General features: G+C 44.2%; 1 long non-coding RNA gene across 1 annotated transcript; it reads left to right on the forward strand.

Annotated features, from left to right (window-relative positions):
• Positions 1–8,062: 8,062 nt before the first annotated feature.
• LOC135443227 (uncharacterized) lies at positions 8,063–15,496 on the forward strand. The gene is made up of 3 exons (XR_010438898.1): positions 8,063–8,598; positions 14,751–14,798; positions 15,375–15,496. It is a non-coding gene; the product is annotated as an uncharacterized LOC135443227 (long non-coding RNA).
• Positions 15,497–15,874: the final 378 nt, after the last annotated feature.

A 15,874-nucleotide genomic window follows, 5' to 3' on the forward strand; every position in this document is an offset into this window, starting at 1 on the left:
CCACAGGTGGGAGGGAGGGCAGCAGAAAGCAATTCACAGGGCAGGAGGGAGCCCCAGCTAGCTCTGGGACAAACACCTGTATTTGTCTGCTGCAGGATGGACCTTCCCTGCAGCAGAGATGGGAGAAGGGTTTTGGATTAAAAGTGGAACAATCCCATTTAGATACGAGAGAAATGACTTCATAATAAGGGCTATTACACATGCAATAGAATGAGCTGACTGATGAGCAGCTGAACATGACTCACAATTGGCAGAAGGTTTCCAAGGAGAGGCTGGAAAATGCAGCAGTGGGATTGCCATAGAAGAGGCTTCTCAGCATCATCTGAGCACGGCTGATCTAAAAGCTCCTCTGCTGTCATTTTCATTTGCCATTCTGGAATCCCATAGGCTGCAAAAAATGACTCTACACACAACAGAAGAGCTTTATTAATTAAATCCATCTGCCATATGTGATAAGCCTGGACTGTGATTGGGACAAAAGGCCCAGCCCTGCAACCTCACCATCACTGTCCCATCTGCTTTACAAGCATTTGCAAGTGTGGATCCAGAAGCTGGAATTGCTGCAGTCAGAGCCCTCTGCAGAGGTGGCTTTTACCTCACGCATTTCCAAAGAAGGCTGGCACAGCTCCTGCCTATTTTAAAATGTTTGCTTCTGGAATTCACGATGCTTGTACCAGTTAAATACTAAATTATCATAAATGTAATTTACATGTTTCCCAAATAAGGGAATGCAAGCGGAGAAGAGCTTTTCTGAATGTTCATATTTCCAAATTAAAGGAATGTAAATGAGCCTGCTGTTCAATTCAGTGTGTAATGTGTTATTTCACGGTTGTCTCCTTGATATTACAGTCCCCCTTTACATTAGGCAATGCCATATCCCACCCAAATCACCATGAGATAAAGATGTTCCCCTTTAATGTAATAAAGGACAATGACAATATTCCAACAGAGAAAAGAGCATGCATTCTGATTTGTACAAATGCACCATCTCCCACTGGAAATGCTCCACCTTGTCCCCTCCACCACAATGTGCAGTGTTGTGCAGCACCTTTCAACAAAAAGCCCTTTGTGGTGAGGCTCCCACTGACTCCTCATCCCTCCCTCAGTACCTGACACCTTTCTGAGGCAGAAGCTGCTCCAGAGGGACTGCTCTGGTTCCTGACAGCACAGGTGTGATGCGATGCTCAGGAGCTCTGACTGCTCCTTGCCAGAGGATTTCTGCTCTGCTTGTTTTCCCCCGTTCTTATAGCCAAGCAGAGGGAAATTATAGGATGGCTCAACATTCATTCATTCATTAGGTGCTGGTGACAGCTGTTCCCTCCCTCTCCTGTAATCTTTAAAAGAAGAGCTGGCACTCTGAGTAGCGTGGTTAAGGGGACAGTGGGAGGAGATTGATTTGTTAGACTTTAAAGGAATGATTTGTTAGACTTTAAGTCAATCATAGCTTAGTCTGGACAACCATAAAACATCTTTATTTCTACCAATAGGTGAAATTTATAGTGTGGCTTACTGGACAGTGAAATGCTCCCACAGGGTGAGGGGAAATCCTGAGAGTTTCCTTTTCAAGGGGGAATTGGTGCTCCTTGCTCTTCCCTCCCCAGATTTACTTCCAGCAGCCAGACAAGTGCATCCATTTTGGTGACAGCCCTTTGGTGTTGAGGAGAAGCAGAGAGCATATTCCCAAGTCACAGTGGTTTAGGGATAGGCAGATCTTACCCCTTGCTGTTCAGGCAGGGCTTCCTCTGTCCTTGCCATTGTCTAAAGTTTTTCCCCCATGTTGGCTGAGTTCAGCCCAGGCAGTTTCTATGGCCAATTCCTCGGCTCTCTGAGCTGCTGGATCTCTTGGGGTGCACCCAGCACCACAGCATAGCAGCTCTCCCTACCTGCCCCCAGTGTGCCATGGTCACCTCTCTGCTTGGGCCTGAGTAAAAGCGGGAGAGGAGCCTCAGGTGCCCTCTGTGTTACAGACACTGACATCTCCCTGCTGCTTGCACAGTGCCTCAGGCAGAAATTTCTCCTGCTGGACCCACCATCCTCCCCTCTCAGCTGGGCAAGCATGCACATGTTCTTGTGAAAGGGTGGTCCAGAGCACTGGCTCCTGGTGCCCTCTGGAGCACTGCCAGAGGATGTGTTTTGGGGAGAAGGGTGACTTCCTCATCAAAGGGTACAAGCAGCATCCAAGGCATGAAAGCCCAGGGAAGTCCTACATTATTTCCTTCAGCTCCTGAAACCATAGGTAAGCTGTAAAGGCCATTTTTTTTGGAAGAACATAGGTAGCCCACTAGAGTCTTCCAGCTGGACAACAGCCTCTCGCTGCTCCCAGGAGCTTGTAAATTGAGCTGCTGTAGGAGTGGCTCTGCATGGGGAAGCTGATGGTTTCCCAGGTCTCAGCAGAAGCAGGCTTAGGGCAAAGTGATCCTATTACACTGCATCCCTTCCACTTCCTAATATTTGCTTTGCCTAGACAAGTGTTTACTTTATCTAAACACAACTCCTGCATGTGATTTGGCCACAGCCTACAGAGACACAAAATTGCTCCCACAATGCTAACCAAATTCTGACTGGGTTGTCCTAATGTAATTGCAGCCCCCTGACACTTAAAATCATGCAGCCGTCCAGATTCACAACACTGGATGGGAAAACACTCACTGCTGTTAATACTGCAGTTGCTCTCCACAGCCAAGTCTAAGGCAAAGTGCTGAATGTGTAAAACGCTGGGAGCTTATGTCTTACATCCAGCTCTGCTACAGGTTTCATGCTTGTGACATCTTGTCTTTCCTCTCTGAGAAGATGATGCTACGATGCTGACTTGGGGGCTGGTTGGTAAAATAATTTTTTCTGTCTGTAAAGCTGTGATATGACAAAACAAGTCTTCCCTAGGAATATACATGTCATAACAATTTCTGTGTGGCAGGCAAGTTTCTTTGGTCCAGGGGGAGGTGTCCCATTTCATCAGAGTGCTCTACCTCAGCTGCAGAGGAGTAAATGGAAAACAACATCTTAGTGCTCCATGTAAGGCAACAGGGAGCTGGCACAAGTTGCAATTCACAAAGGAGAAATAGGTGAAGAGCCTCTGTCCTTTACCCCTTTACCATGTCACTGGAACAGAAGAAAGGGCAGCATTTCCTCCTATAGAAGATGGCAGACCCAAACCAAAGCTGCATGAACCAAGATGGGGATTTGGAAATTTGGCTGTTTCCATCTTCTAGCCAACTGCTTGGTCACAAAAGTGTGGAGCCTGGCTCATCCCTGTCAGTGTGAACATCTCCCACCACAGCAGAAAAATGACTGCAAGCAACAGAGTAGTCAGGGCACATTTAAATGCAAGGCCTACTCTGGGCTTGAAGGCAAATCCCCCTCAGCTTGGATGTGCTTAACATATGGTGTGCTAACTGTCCTCTGGTTTTTATTAGCATTTTAGAAAGGCTGGATTTGCTTCTACTTCAGAATGGAAAAACCCAGGATTTTTTTTTTAAATGAACCCATATCTGGTTAGCCCTTATTCTGATCAGCATGAAATGCCTTGAGAGTTATCGATTAAGAGCACTGTATAAGAGGTATTATTTCTCAAGTGTCCTGGAACATTTAAGATTTACTCCATGTGCTCTAAAATTGTCATTAGTTTGTGTATTCAAAACACCAAATATTTCAGACAGAACAAAGGCAGTGCTCTTCAGCAAGTACTAATTTCCCAGGAAGTTTTAACTTCCAAGACTTATCCATATTTTAGCATAAGTCTCATTTGCAGTTATTTCATGCAGTTTTCTGCTTGAAAAAACAGTCTTAGCTTTAGGAGATAGTATATCTTGTCAGCCTTCATAATGCAAGAACTGTTAAAGCCATTACTTGGCTTAAATGCCTTGGAAGAGAATTTCTCCCCAAAGAAGTTTTGCGAAAACTTAAAAGAAAAATGGGAACTGAAGTTCAGAATGGAAATAATTTTGCAGCCTGAATTGCAGTGGAGGTGAACGGTATGGGCTAGAACATAAAATCCTTATTTCTGCTATTGCAATGCTGGAAGGCAGACGTTATTCACTAGAGGAGACGAAGATCATAAGTCCAGCCAGTCAAAAAATAAAAGGACTGGTCTCTCAAGGTGGTTTTCTTTCATAAACAGCTCTGTAATGGCCGAGTTATTCTGTAGTGCTGGCTGACTGAGGCTCTCAATTGCATTCCCTCTGGCAGCAGGAATACCACTGGACAATCAGGTTAAAGTGAGGAATTTTAGTCTAACCCATAGGCCACCATCCAGCAGCAGCACGTCCCAGCTGCAGCAGAGCCACCTTGAAAGTTGTCCTCCTACTCGTGTGAAGCGGCTGCAGGCCAAAGGGGATTATATCTGCTGCTGCTCATTTTTCTAACAAAATGGAAATAAAGGTATCAAAACAGAAGAGTGTCCCAGGATCAATGCCTCCTGCTTTGAAAATAAACATCCCAGCTTCCCTTCTCTATTTACTGCATTTACCATTTATGCAGCAGCAGGAGACCATTATTGTGTGACAATGTTCAGCTCTACTGACATTACCTCTTAATTATATCTTCATTAAAACCAAATTAGAAAGCGGTCAGGAAAGTTAAGCCAACTGAATTGCTCATTTGGCTGAACACCCTGACACTTTTTTTAGAAAAGTGATGCTGGCTCATGCAACAAAATGTTTAATGATCTGCCTCACTGCTGGGAAGTGTTGATTTTCACTTTAAATGGTGAACCTGCTGCTCAGTCACACTGCCTTCACTCTGAATGGACGCTGCTTAGCTAAATGCTGGCATGGCAGTATAGCTGGTTTAGCCCTTACCTGCAAGGTGATGCTGCTGGTTTGGCTTTGCTACTGCTGCCTCTTGACATCGTTCCTTCATTAAAGCTGCAGGCAGAAATAATCTGTGCCCTGATGATGAGCACAGAAAGAATCAGGGAATTGCATTCCCCAACAGCAGAGCTGGTACCTCCCATGCCCTACGAGGAGGACAGTGAGAGATGCTGGGACAGACCTGGGCTCAGCCAGCTGCTGGGAACCTGTCCTGCTCCTGCAGGGCAGGGCAGGGCTGATCCCTGCAGCACATCCCCGAGAGAAGGTGCCAGGACCAGGCAGTGACCTCTGAAATGGACAAAGCTGGGCTGCAGACACCCTGCCTGTGTGCTGGGGCAGGCCAAGGGCAGCACAGCTCCTGAGGCAAGCCTTCAGCCAGCCCTCTGTCCTCCCTCCACGCAGACACTCTCTCTCCTTCGTGTGCTGCGGGAGCCGAGTGAGAGAGAGCCGTGCGTCATGTCTGTGTCTGGCCATATTTGTGGCCACAAATATCAGAGCAGAGCTCAGACACCCAGTCCTTCAGTTTTACAGTTCCCAAGTCTTTCTCATGTCCCAAGGCTGCAGCACCTCCTAACAAAAGTTTCTCTGTAGCCTACAGCAGTCAGGATCTTTGGGAATGAGTTGTGGCATCTAAATCTATGAGCTCAGGATTTACCTGTCAAGTATAACCACAAGTCATCTGACAAATATCATCAGCAAGTGAACTGGGGACACAACCTCCATGAACCTACAGACACAGAAAGGGTGCCACAATTGCCAGTGCTCAGCAGACACACTCCATATTACCCAGTGTTTCTGTCATCACAGCAAATCAATTAATTAATTGATTGCTCCCTAGAAATCAGGGAGCAATCAATTAATTAATCAAATTAATTTCTAGGTATAATACAGGGAAAAAAACTTAGAGGGGAATGTGATTTTTGAGGAGGTATTCTACATAAAGCTATGTAGGAAAGAAAAAAAATTATTTCATTTCGAGCAGATGCTGGAAATCAGATTCCTCATGGCACAGGTCTACAAGCAGAGAGGGTTTGCAGAATCTCAAGTGAAGAAAGCCAGAGGCAAAGTTTACCTGCAAACCTGGACTGCTCAATATCATTCATGCTTAGCAGCTTTGACAGCCAGAATCACATGGGAACATGGGAATACTGGGATCATGGATCCCTTGGTTCCAGTGATCTGATATACACTTGCAGCTGCAGTTTAAATAAGGGAAAAGATTTATTTTTGGTCTGAAAATTGGGAGCCAAAGAAGGAAGGATGTGTTAAACATGTCCAGTTTCTTCTTGTTCAGAGTTTAGAGGAAGGGAATTTTTAATGGTATTACATGGATGCTACAGGGCAGAGCAGGCAGAATAAAGAAGCCTTGCCCTCTCAGAAACAAGTTACCAGCTCTCCATTATACATTTGACAAGTAATTTAATATGAAATTTCCAAAGAGAATCAAAGCTGGCACAAACGTTGGGCGTCAGCGAGTGTGCCACATATTTACCATGTCTGACATAAAAGACAAACACCTGCAGTTTGGAGCCCTCACTCCAATCTCTCTTATTCCTCTGCCTCTCAGATGTATAGATGCAAGGAAATGACTCCACCTGTCACTAAGTGTAGTCGGGGAGTCATCCTTAAAAGGTGATGATCTGCCCAGGATGCAATGGATGGATTGCGTTGCATCTGGGGTGGGGAAAATAATCAGAAGGAAAATGAGCAAAGGGGAGGATGCAAACCTTTCCATCAAGGAGTTATAATGATTCTCTTTGGTTTGGGTACTCTAACCCAAACCCAGAGAGGAGAAACTGTTTGTGTTCAGCAAGCTTGTTTCCCCAAGGTCTGTACCTTATATTTAGTAGCTGAATTTTATAGATAATTTGTGATGCTTCATTTTCAGTTCAAAACAAATGTGAATTAGAAGGAAAAAAGGCAGAGAGACAGAGCGCAGGAATGTGTAGCAGAAATGAAGTTGATGCAACCATTTCCAGTCCTAAAACAGATCAAGTAAGGTAAGGATGTGGCTGGTTTAGTAATCACTGTAATCAGCACAACTGACTGCTTACAGGTGACTAATTTTCAGTTTTAGGGAGGTAAATGGAGGCTTACATAGTTCAGCTTTGTGCGAGCACTACAGGTAATGTAAGACAAATGAGCTGTGACCTCCTAACACCAAAGAAATCGTGTATTATAAGAGAGCACAGAATGTAGCCCTGGGGTGAAGTTACAGAAATACAGATTTGGAATCAGATGAAGTTTTAAACAAGCCTTGAGGTGAGTTTTCTTTCATTTTAGTTTTTGCTCAGATCCATTCAGGCCCATCTGCATTTTAAACAAAAGTGATCATAACACTTTCATGGGTAAATGGAAAATGGATCTTGATAGATGGTCATTATATTTCATTTCATTAACAGCTGAATAACCAACAAGAAGAACTAACTTAATACAGAAAGAAGTGAGGTTCTGAGAAAGAGGAATGAAGAGCAAGATAAAAGATGATTAAATTAAATGAACTAAAGCTGTGCTGGACATCCTAATTATAGCATAAAGAGGAACAATGAAGCAGGGGCCATGAGAATGGACAGATGTAGATAAATAGAGCAGAGAAGGAAGGGAGCATGGGAAGAGCTGGAGTTATTGTAGGAGAAGAGAGGTAAGACAGCACACAAAGACAAGGTGCCTGAACAGAATATACTTCTGTTCAAGAAGAATAAGGATGCAGGGAGCAGAGAGACCCAGGGCTGGGTGCAAGCTCAAGGAGTGTGACTCCAGGAGCACTCAGAATGAGGCAGGTTGGAGGCAGGACCCTGCAGTGGCAGAAGCTTGCAGAGTGCTCTGACTAAAATAAAACATTACAGCTCTTTTGCTCCCATTCCACACTGACATTACAACCCCCTGACAAGGAGGGGTTACCAGGCACATCCTAGTGATAGGAAGACATTCTGTTCTGTGCTGGATAGAAGCATTTCACAGGAAAATACACCAATGTGGTTTTTTTACACTTTTCCTGGAAAAAAACCCAACAAAACTCAACATGAGTGCCAAACACAACTCTGCTAAAACGCAACAGGAGAAACCTTCCCAGAGAAACCTGAGCCTCTCTCAGGTGCCTGCTGGGCACTAACAGCCCCAGTAAAGTTGCATCCATGTTGGTCATCCAGGTGGCCCCTGCACCTGGGTGTGTCAAGGAAAATTACCAATGAGTGCTGTTATTTACAGTCCCTGTTTCTCTAGGCAAAGTCCAGTCTTAACCAAAGGCAGTTCTTTTCAGAGGTGAGATTCCAAGGAAAGGGGACTCCCACTCCAGCCCCTCCCAGGTCTGTCTGGCACAGGTCCTTGGCAGTGGGCTCTTGGCTGGGCTTTGCCCCTGGTGAGCTGCAGGGGCACAAAAACTACAGCGGCTTTGACCTCTAAAACTGCCTTCCAAAGAGGGAAGGCATTGTGTGCTGCAACAATCAGTGGGTGTTGGATGCCCCCAGGGAGCGAGGGACAGCCTGGAAAGGAGCACTGAGACAGGGCAGAGAGGAGTGGAGCACAGGGGAGGTCAGGGATGAGGACAGGGCTGGAGCAGGATGAAACAGACGGGATGCCTTTGCCATACAGCTGCTGTCTTTATCAGGACATGCTGAGGGAAAGTGGGCAAGAACTTATAGAGGAAAACAAGTTAAATGAGTGACCTGAACAATTCCATGCTGAACTTCCAGTTTTATGAGGAGCCCTTCAGGAGAAGAGACAAAATCCATGGAAGAGAAGGGATGCAGGGAAGCAGAAAAGCAGTACAAACAGCACATAACAGGTACAGGTAAGACAAACTGACACAACAAAGTGAAAAAGAAAAATGGAGCAAGGTGCTGTTTAATGACTCTACTTTCCACGCTGAAAGGGCAATGGAGTCTATATGTAGCTGATGAGAAAAAACTTAATTTTTTAGCACATCTTTATCATGGGATGGCTCAACAAAGCATGGTTTTCTCCCTCTACTGTCTTTCTTCAAATCTTAAGCATGTCGCTAAGCCATAGACCCCAGGAAAAATAATTAGATTGCACATGGCTAAATTTTAGCTGTTGTTAGCACTGAGGTTTCTAAATTCTAAATTCAAAGGAGCTTTTCCTGCAAAACATCCAATTCTTCGAGAAGAGCAGCTTCCTTCCTACACCATTTCTCTTCTGTTTTTCAAACACATGAGGTATTTGAAATATCACCATTTTAAATCAAAATCATCAGTATGTTAGTACCTTCACAGTGACAAATATCTACATTATCCTATTTCTTGAGGAAGGCATTGCAGCCACGAATTTTTCATGTCAAAGCTAATACAGTGACCCATGGATTACATTACATTGCTGAAAAAACAAACTAGATTAAAGGAAAAGTATTTTTAGGTTTTTTAAAAAACAAGGTTATCTTGAAAAGCATGGTGAAGCTGAGTGGTGGAGTGATGGGACACCATCACAAGCAATTCTCCACACAGTGGGTGACTGAGATAACACAGTTACTATTTGTTTTACTTATCAACACTGAGCATTTTACCCTTAAAAACTTCATGTGGAGAGCAGTGCATTCCTCACCCTCGGTGGATGGCACATATCACAGCCACATCAATGTGTGTGTCCTTAGCATCTCTGCTGCTTTCAAGGCTCAGCAGGGTGGCCTGCAGATTTTGGGCAGCTGAGGGCTGCAGAGAAAAGGGGCTCTACTTGGTATTGAACTTTTCTCAAGTGTGTGAACAAGTCCAGTTTCACTGGGAATGGAAACTCAGGATTTAGGGCAGGCTCACAAAGAAACTCTCTATGCCCTGATCCATGTCAGCTTTGTTTAACTCATGTGAGCAGAGTGAAGTCAACAGCAGAGCAGACCCAATGGCAACATCTTATGTGTGAGGGACAAGCAGTCCTTAGTCCTTGGCTTATGATTGGAAGAGCAACTGAAAAAAGAGAATCCCACACCCTGTTCATGAATGAGAACAGCACAAAATTCTGCTTCTTAGACATATATTATACATACAAAAACAGCTTACCTAAAATTTGGGTAAAGTGAGAAATTTTTTGCTCATTATTCAACACAGATAAATTAATGAGCTACAATAATAAGCTATAATTTGCCTATATGTCACTTCTATGCCTTCTTTTTCCTCTTTCCACATCATCCTGTATTTCCAAACCACAGTCCTTCCTATGACATTTCCACCCAATGCTTCCCATTTTTTGCACCCTGACCTCATGCCTTGGTCCTTCACCCCATCATGAGAATGCAAATCCTGCTGGGTTCCTCTAGGCTCATTGATAAAAGAACCTCTGCATTAGCTGGAGAAAGGACACAAAACCCCACAGAGTGGCTGCCAATTTCCTCCTTTGATGCTGATTCACAGGGCTTGAAGGAATTCAGCAGGACCTGGGCATTCAGATATAGGATGTGTTTTTCCACTGTGATAGGCAGAGACTTTTGGCTGTTAACAAATATGCTTGAAAATTAATCCAACGCTTTACATTTGAGTAAATATGATGTATTTTTAGCCTGGCTGGAACCTAACATCACTGCTTACAGACAGAAGGAGCTGTTGTATTCCTGCAAGCATTTTTATTCCTACAGAATTAATTACAGCATCAAATCGAATTTGACTCTCCTCTGGCACCTGATTTGCAGCTGCAAGCCAGCAACTAGACATGATAACCCAAGTGAAGGGACAGAAGCCCAAGTACAGCTTGAGCCGATAAACAGAAACCCGTGTTTTTGAGACTGTGTATCGCAGACAGCAGCACTGTGCTCCCTTTGGCAAAGAAAATCATCCTGAGGAAGAATTTATCTAGTGACTGACAGGAAGCAGTGGGCTATGAGCCTAGAAGATAATATTTTGGCTGGCTCATTTCTTCTCCTCAGAAAGTCTCTCCTGTAGAGCTCAGTGCAGTGCAGCACTTACCAGGGTAACTGGTAATGAGGCTGCATTTTGATCTTGTTTATACTTTATAGAGGCTTTCCCTGTATATAAATTTACTTTTATAGACTACAGAAGATGAGTACTCTCTGATCATTCAGCTAAAAAGGGTTTGCTTTTAATACAGAGTCTTCCTGTGCTGCTTACATCATATCTGGTCAGGACCCAGACTTTATATCTTGTTGCCTCAGAACATTTATGTTTTAAATATCTCCTCACCATTGTATTTGTTACACACAGCATTTTAGGTTCACCCTGAAAACAGAGGTGGACATCTTCCCACCTGCTCATTTTGACATGTTTTTATCAGAGATCAGATGTTATGACCATGTCTGCGCCATGATGAGCCAGGAGAAAGGAACCAGACATGGAAGTGGACTCATCCCAGGACTCCTGACTCCTGACAGCACAAAGCCTGCACTCTTACTGTGCTGACCTTGCCCTTTGCGAGGAACAAGGCTGGGCACTGCTCTACTGATGCAAGGCTGTGCTGTCAGAGGTACATGACCTTCTCTTTGCTGATGAATGTCTGTTGACCAGAATAAAGCAACTCTGCACAAAACCCCCCCCTTTCTAAAAAAAACAGAGAGGTGGAAGTAGGTAGATATTCCTTGGCTGACCCATTATCTAGACCTAGGCTGATGAGAAAGCCATTGCCAGCAGAGCCAAACTGAGATCTGGGCATGTGTTTCCACACAAGGGTTATGCACCTGTCCAACCATGGTTTCCTTTCCCTCCTCAGGGTGAGGCAGGAGCAGGTTGTTGCACTCTGTCCCATGACCAAAGAGGATTAGGTTGACGGTGCCTAGAGAAACTGTCTCTTTCAGTCAAAGCTCTGAATTATTAGTGCTGTGGTAATACAATTCATTAAGGTTATCTGAACACCTGTTCATAAGTTTCCTAACTCATTCAACAAATATGTGACCTCAAGCACCCCTGTGCTATTCCTTAGCTAAAACACATGATAGCTGACTGATATGCAGGCAAGTAACACTCTTGATTATTGTAGTTTAAATTCAAAGGACACGTGGGTAGAGATGTCATCTAAGGACCAAAGTAATTAAAACAAATTATGCTCATCAGCTGTCGTGAATTTATGAGAATGTGGGAGTAGGTTTAGAAAGGGATTTACCCCCTTCAGAAAATCTTTCATTAGCAAAAAGTAAAGCCTTTGTGAGAGGGCACCAGAGCAGCATCCAAATAGCCTGCTCTGAAAGCACTGCTTCCTGTTAGCTGTCACTGCTTCCTCCAGCTTTTCCTAGGCTGCAAGCCAGCAACAAGCACATCCCGAGAGCCAGCCACAAGCTCAGCTGTCTCTGTGTGTGTGTATGGGCATTTATCACGTGTAGTCCTCAATTTGCTCCCACTAAACTGCCATTTTGGGACTGGGAGTAGAAGAGGAGGAACATTTAACAACATTTAGGTTTCCAGTATGTGGGACTACTGTTTTCCCTGCTGGGTTGTTATTTTGTGTTTGTTGTATTGTTGTTTCTTTGTGATCATTCCAGCGGCTCCTCAAGAAGAGCTGTCCTAGTCTAAAACAGCTTGACCAGTGGCAGGTAGGGCTGGGTTCAACAGGAAGGGATTTACATGGAACCTTGGCCCACAGCACCCACAACAGGAAAGACCAAAGAGCAGTCAGAGTATCTTTGCCTGTCCCTTCACCCCCTGCCTCTGTGCCCCTCCCCAGCTGATAGAAAGCTTCACAGTGGGGTGATGGGTAACAGAAAACAGAAGGATTGGATGGACAATGCCACAGGGAGACACTTCTCAGCCTCTCCTCATGGGTCAGAGTATTATCTCAGAGATGAACTCTGTTGTGGCAGCATGCAAGAGAGAGCTTACTCTGTTCCCCTGATAAAAGGAAAAACCCTCCCTTCTCAGCTCTGCCATCCAGAACAGTGTCAAGTCAAGGAGAGATGAGATGCCATTGCCTCCGTGCATACAGAGGAGCTGTGGCACATTCAGTGATTTTCCAAATCCCACTCCAAGATGCTGTGAACAAGCCAAGGGAGCAGTGCCCAGGTACACAAGCATAACACGGTGTGCCCAGGGCACAGCTGATTTCCTGGGGAAGGTCACCAAATTGGCTAGAATGGAGTGACAAGAAGAAAGGAATGTTAGCAGCTGGCAGAGGAGGGATAGGAAGGCAGACCACATACAGCAATGCCTCAATGACAAAATGGTTCTTAGCTGGCATCAAAAAGAGCAATATGCTCCGAGACAGGCTCTCCTACACCTTTCTACAGCCAAGAAACTGCCTCATGAAATTATTATTGCACACCTGTACAGAAATGATTTGGGATATTATTAAAAGGCTGACTTAATCATCAGGATTTAGGGCATGGCTAGGACTTCTCCAAGGTGATAAGTCAGAGTGTACCAATTACAAAATATCAAGTGCAGCACCAGCTTGATTTAAAAATCATCCAAAGTGAATCGGAAAGCAGATGTGCCTTTAGCTGATAACAGCAAGGAAATGAAATCTCTAAGATCTGGGTCTGAGAGGTGGGGTGTGGGAGAAATAGATTTAACTAGCAGCATCACCTTGTGGGAAACTTCTAGGGCAAAATCTGTTCCTTCATAAGTACATTTAGTTGCCAGGAATTGAAAGTAAAATCTGTGGCAAACCCATGTGGGGCCTGAGGAGAGGCTGAGAGAGGAGGGGCTGTTCAGCTTGGAAAAGAGATGGCCAGGAAGATCTTATAATTGTGTATAAATACCTGATTGGAGGCAGTAAAGAAGATGGAGACAAGCTCTTAGTGGTGCCTGGTGATAGTACAAGAAGCAATGAGTATTAATTGAAATTTTTAAAAATTCAATTTAAACATAAGAAATAAAACATTTTTACTGTTAAGCTGGTAAAATACTGGGACAAGTTGCCCAAAGACACTGTGAAGTCTGTGTTCTTGGAGGTAATGCAAATCTGACTGGACACAGTCTTGAGCATCCTGCTAACAGGCTTGATCCTGAGCAACCTGTCCAGCTGATGCTGCACTGAGCATGGAGCATTGCACTAGACAATCTCCAGGGGCTTCTTCCAGCCTCAATCATGCTGCTCCTGTTTCCTCAGGGCCTTGACAGTGGGAAAGCTGACAGAGCCTTCCAAAGAAGAAAGGCTTAAGGGTAAAAAAAGGTGCTTGTTTGCTACAGCACGCTTCCAAGTGGCACTCCCAGCTGAGTTATTACACTGGTGGCCTAATTAAACCATATCCTTTCCATTTCAGTTTTTCCTCCCTGGTTATCAAAGACAATGTTCTCATCTGACTAGTGCCATTCTAGTCCTAAATCTGCTCCTACATCCCCTCCAGTGCTACCTACAATATTCCCTGTTGCCAGAGGCAGCTGCATGAAAACAGCACTGTATTAGCAGAGAACATTTCCTAGTCTCCTCACCTCCCTAGGGCCTATCCTGCATCTCTAAGGGCATCTGTCTATCCATTATTTACCACCACGAAGGCTCAGGGACCTCCAGCAGGTATCATACTTTCAATGAAGCAGGGTGTTCCCAAAACCTTTGGTGGTGTATCATAGGGCTCCAGAGAAATAATCCCACTTCAGGTGAGAGCTTTAGTTAGGACCTGCCTTTCAGAACAGGGATGCCAACAGTGCAAAAATCAAACACATGCCTGAAGAGAGTCCATTCCTGTGACTCTGGATCCTCATTCACAGAATGTCTGCATGACTGCACTGGAGGCAATAGACCTGTGGTGCCACACAGGGATGTTTGTTTGCCTGTATGATCCATGGTTCATTGTTAGTGACTGTACTTGCTCTTCAGATTTCAGTTCTACCAATAAGTTGAAAGATAGGAGGTAGCCCCTCTGTAAAATATAACTTTGGACTTCACCAACTGCAAAACAAGTGATAGAAAATGCACAATCTAAGCAACAATTTCCAATCTGTGTAAAGACAGTGATACTGTGTGTCAGGTCGTAGCCTTGGTCCTGGAGAAGTTAAGCAGAACTTCCCTGTAGAGTTTCATGGGGAATGTTTTTTATTTTTTCTTGAATTATTCTAGGTAGATGTGATGAGGTTTCCTGCTGCACAACATTTCCTCTGAATGCAGGTAAGCAGTATCCTCCTCTTCTGCTGAGCAGGGTACTTAAGTAGAATTTGCCAGCAAACGTGAAAACTCCAGGAGCCTTTTGCTTTGCAGGCATTGTTTCTCCAGTTCATTATCTATTTATAGTTCTTGCCTTTGATCGATGCTTGTATTTAACCTTGTATTTCTTAATTTGTAGGTCAGTCTGCATTTACCATAGTTAATTTATTAGGGCAGATTCTTCTTCTCAGTCAGCTTGTTGGGGAGAAAAGTGTGTTTAGGGGCTGTAAATCATTCTAAACAGATCTCATCTAGTAACCTTAGTAACCAAGTTTTGTACTGGAGCAAGTAATATTTTTATGGTGATATTTTTTCACTGTGAATAATAGAAAAGTAATGATAAAACAACACATTTGAGGATGAACTTGCCATTAAAAAATGCTATAAAAGCAGCAGCATTGTTTCAGAGCAAAATTATAGCCAATTCTTTCCCAGAACCTCTGTAAATTGTCTCAGAGCAAAGCTTTTCTCCTGTGTACACTATAAGCTAATTCCTCTATTACTGGATCTTGTAATGCAGGCTCTTACCATATTTTATAGAAACTCAAGTCACAAGCTTCGTTAAACAGTAATGCATGCTGCTTTGATTGAAAGATCATGAGGACCATCACTTTCATCAAATATCACTTTCTGTGATAAAGAAAAGGCAAACGCTTCAAAAGACACCAGAAGGCCTCATATCAAGGTAATCCTGAAAGTCTGGATAACCACTAGCTCTCTGCATGGCATTGCATCTAAAGGTGCCATTAGAAAAATCCTCGTCTGGGCAGGGGGCACCCAGACTGCTGACTTACAAGGTGTAATTTCTTTCTCAATCGGGTGTTTCAGATGTCTAGAGCTGAGTTTTTGCAAATACTCCTTCCTTGAGCTTAACTCTTGATCTGTGTCCAACTGTGATCATAGAATCATAGAATGGTTTTGATTGGGAGGGACCTGAAAGATCATCCAGTTCCAAACCCCTGCCATGAGCAGGGGCACCCTCCACTGGACCAGGGTGCTCAAAGCCCCATCCAGCCTGGCTGTAAACACTTTTAGGGATG

The sequence above is a fragment of the Zonotrichia leucophrys genome, chromosome 2 (genome assembly GCF_028769735.1).
Source record: "Zonotrichia leucophrys gambelii isolate GWCS_2022_RI chromosome 2, RI_Zleu_2.0, whole genome shotgun sequence".
Lineage (NCBI taxonomy): Eukaryota > Metazoa > Chordata > Aves > Passeriformes > Passerellidae > Zonotrichia > Zonotrichia leucophrys.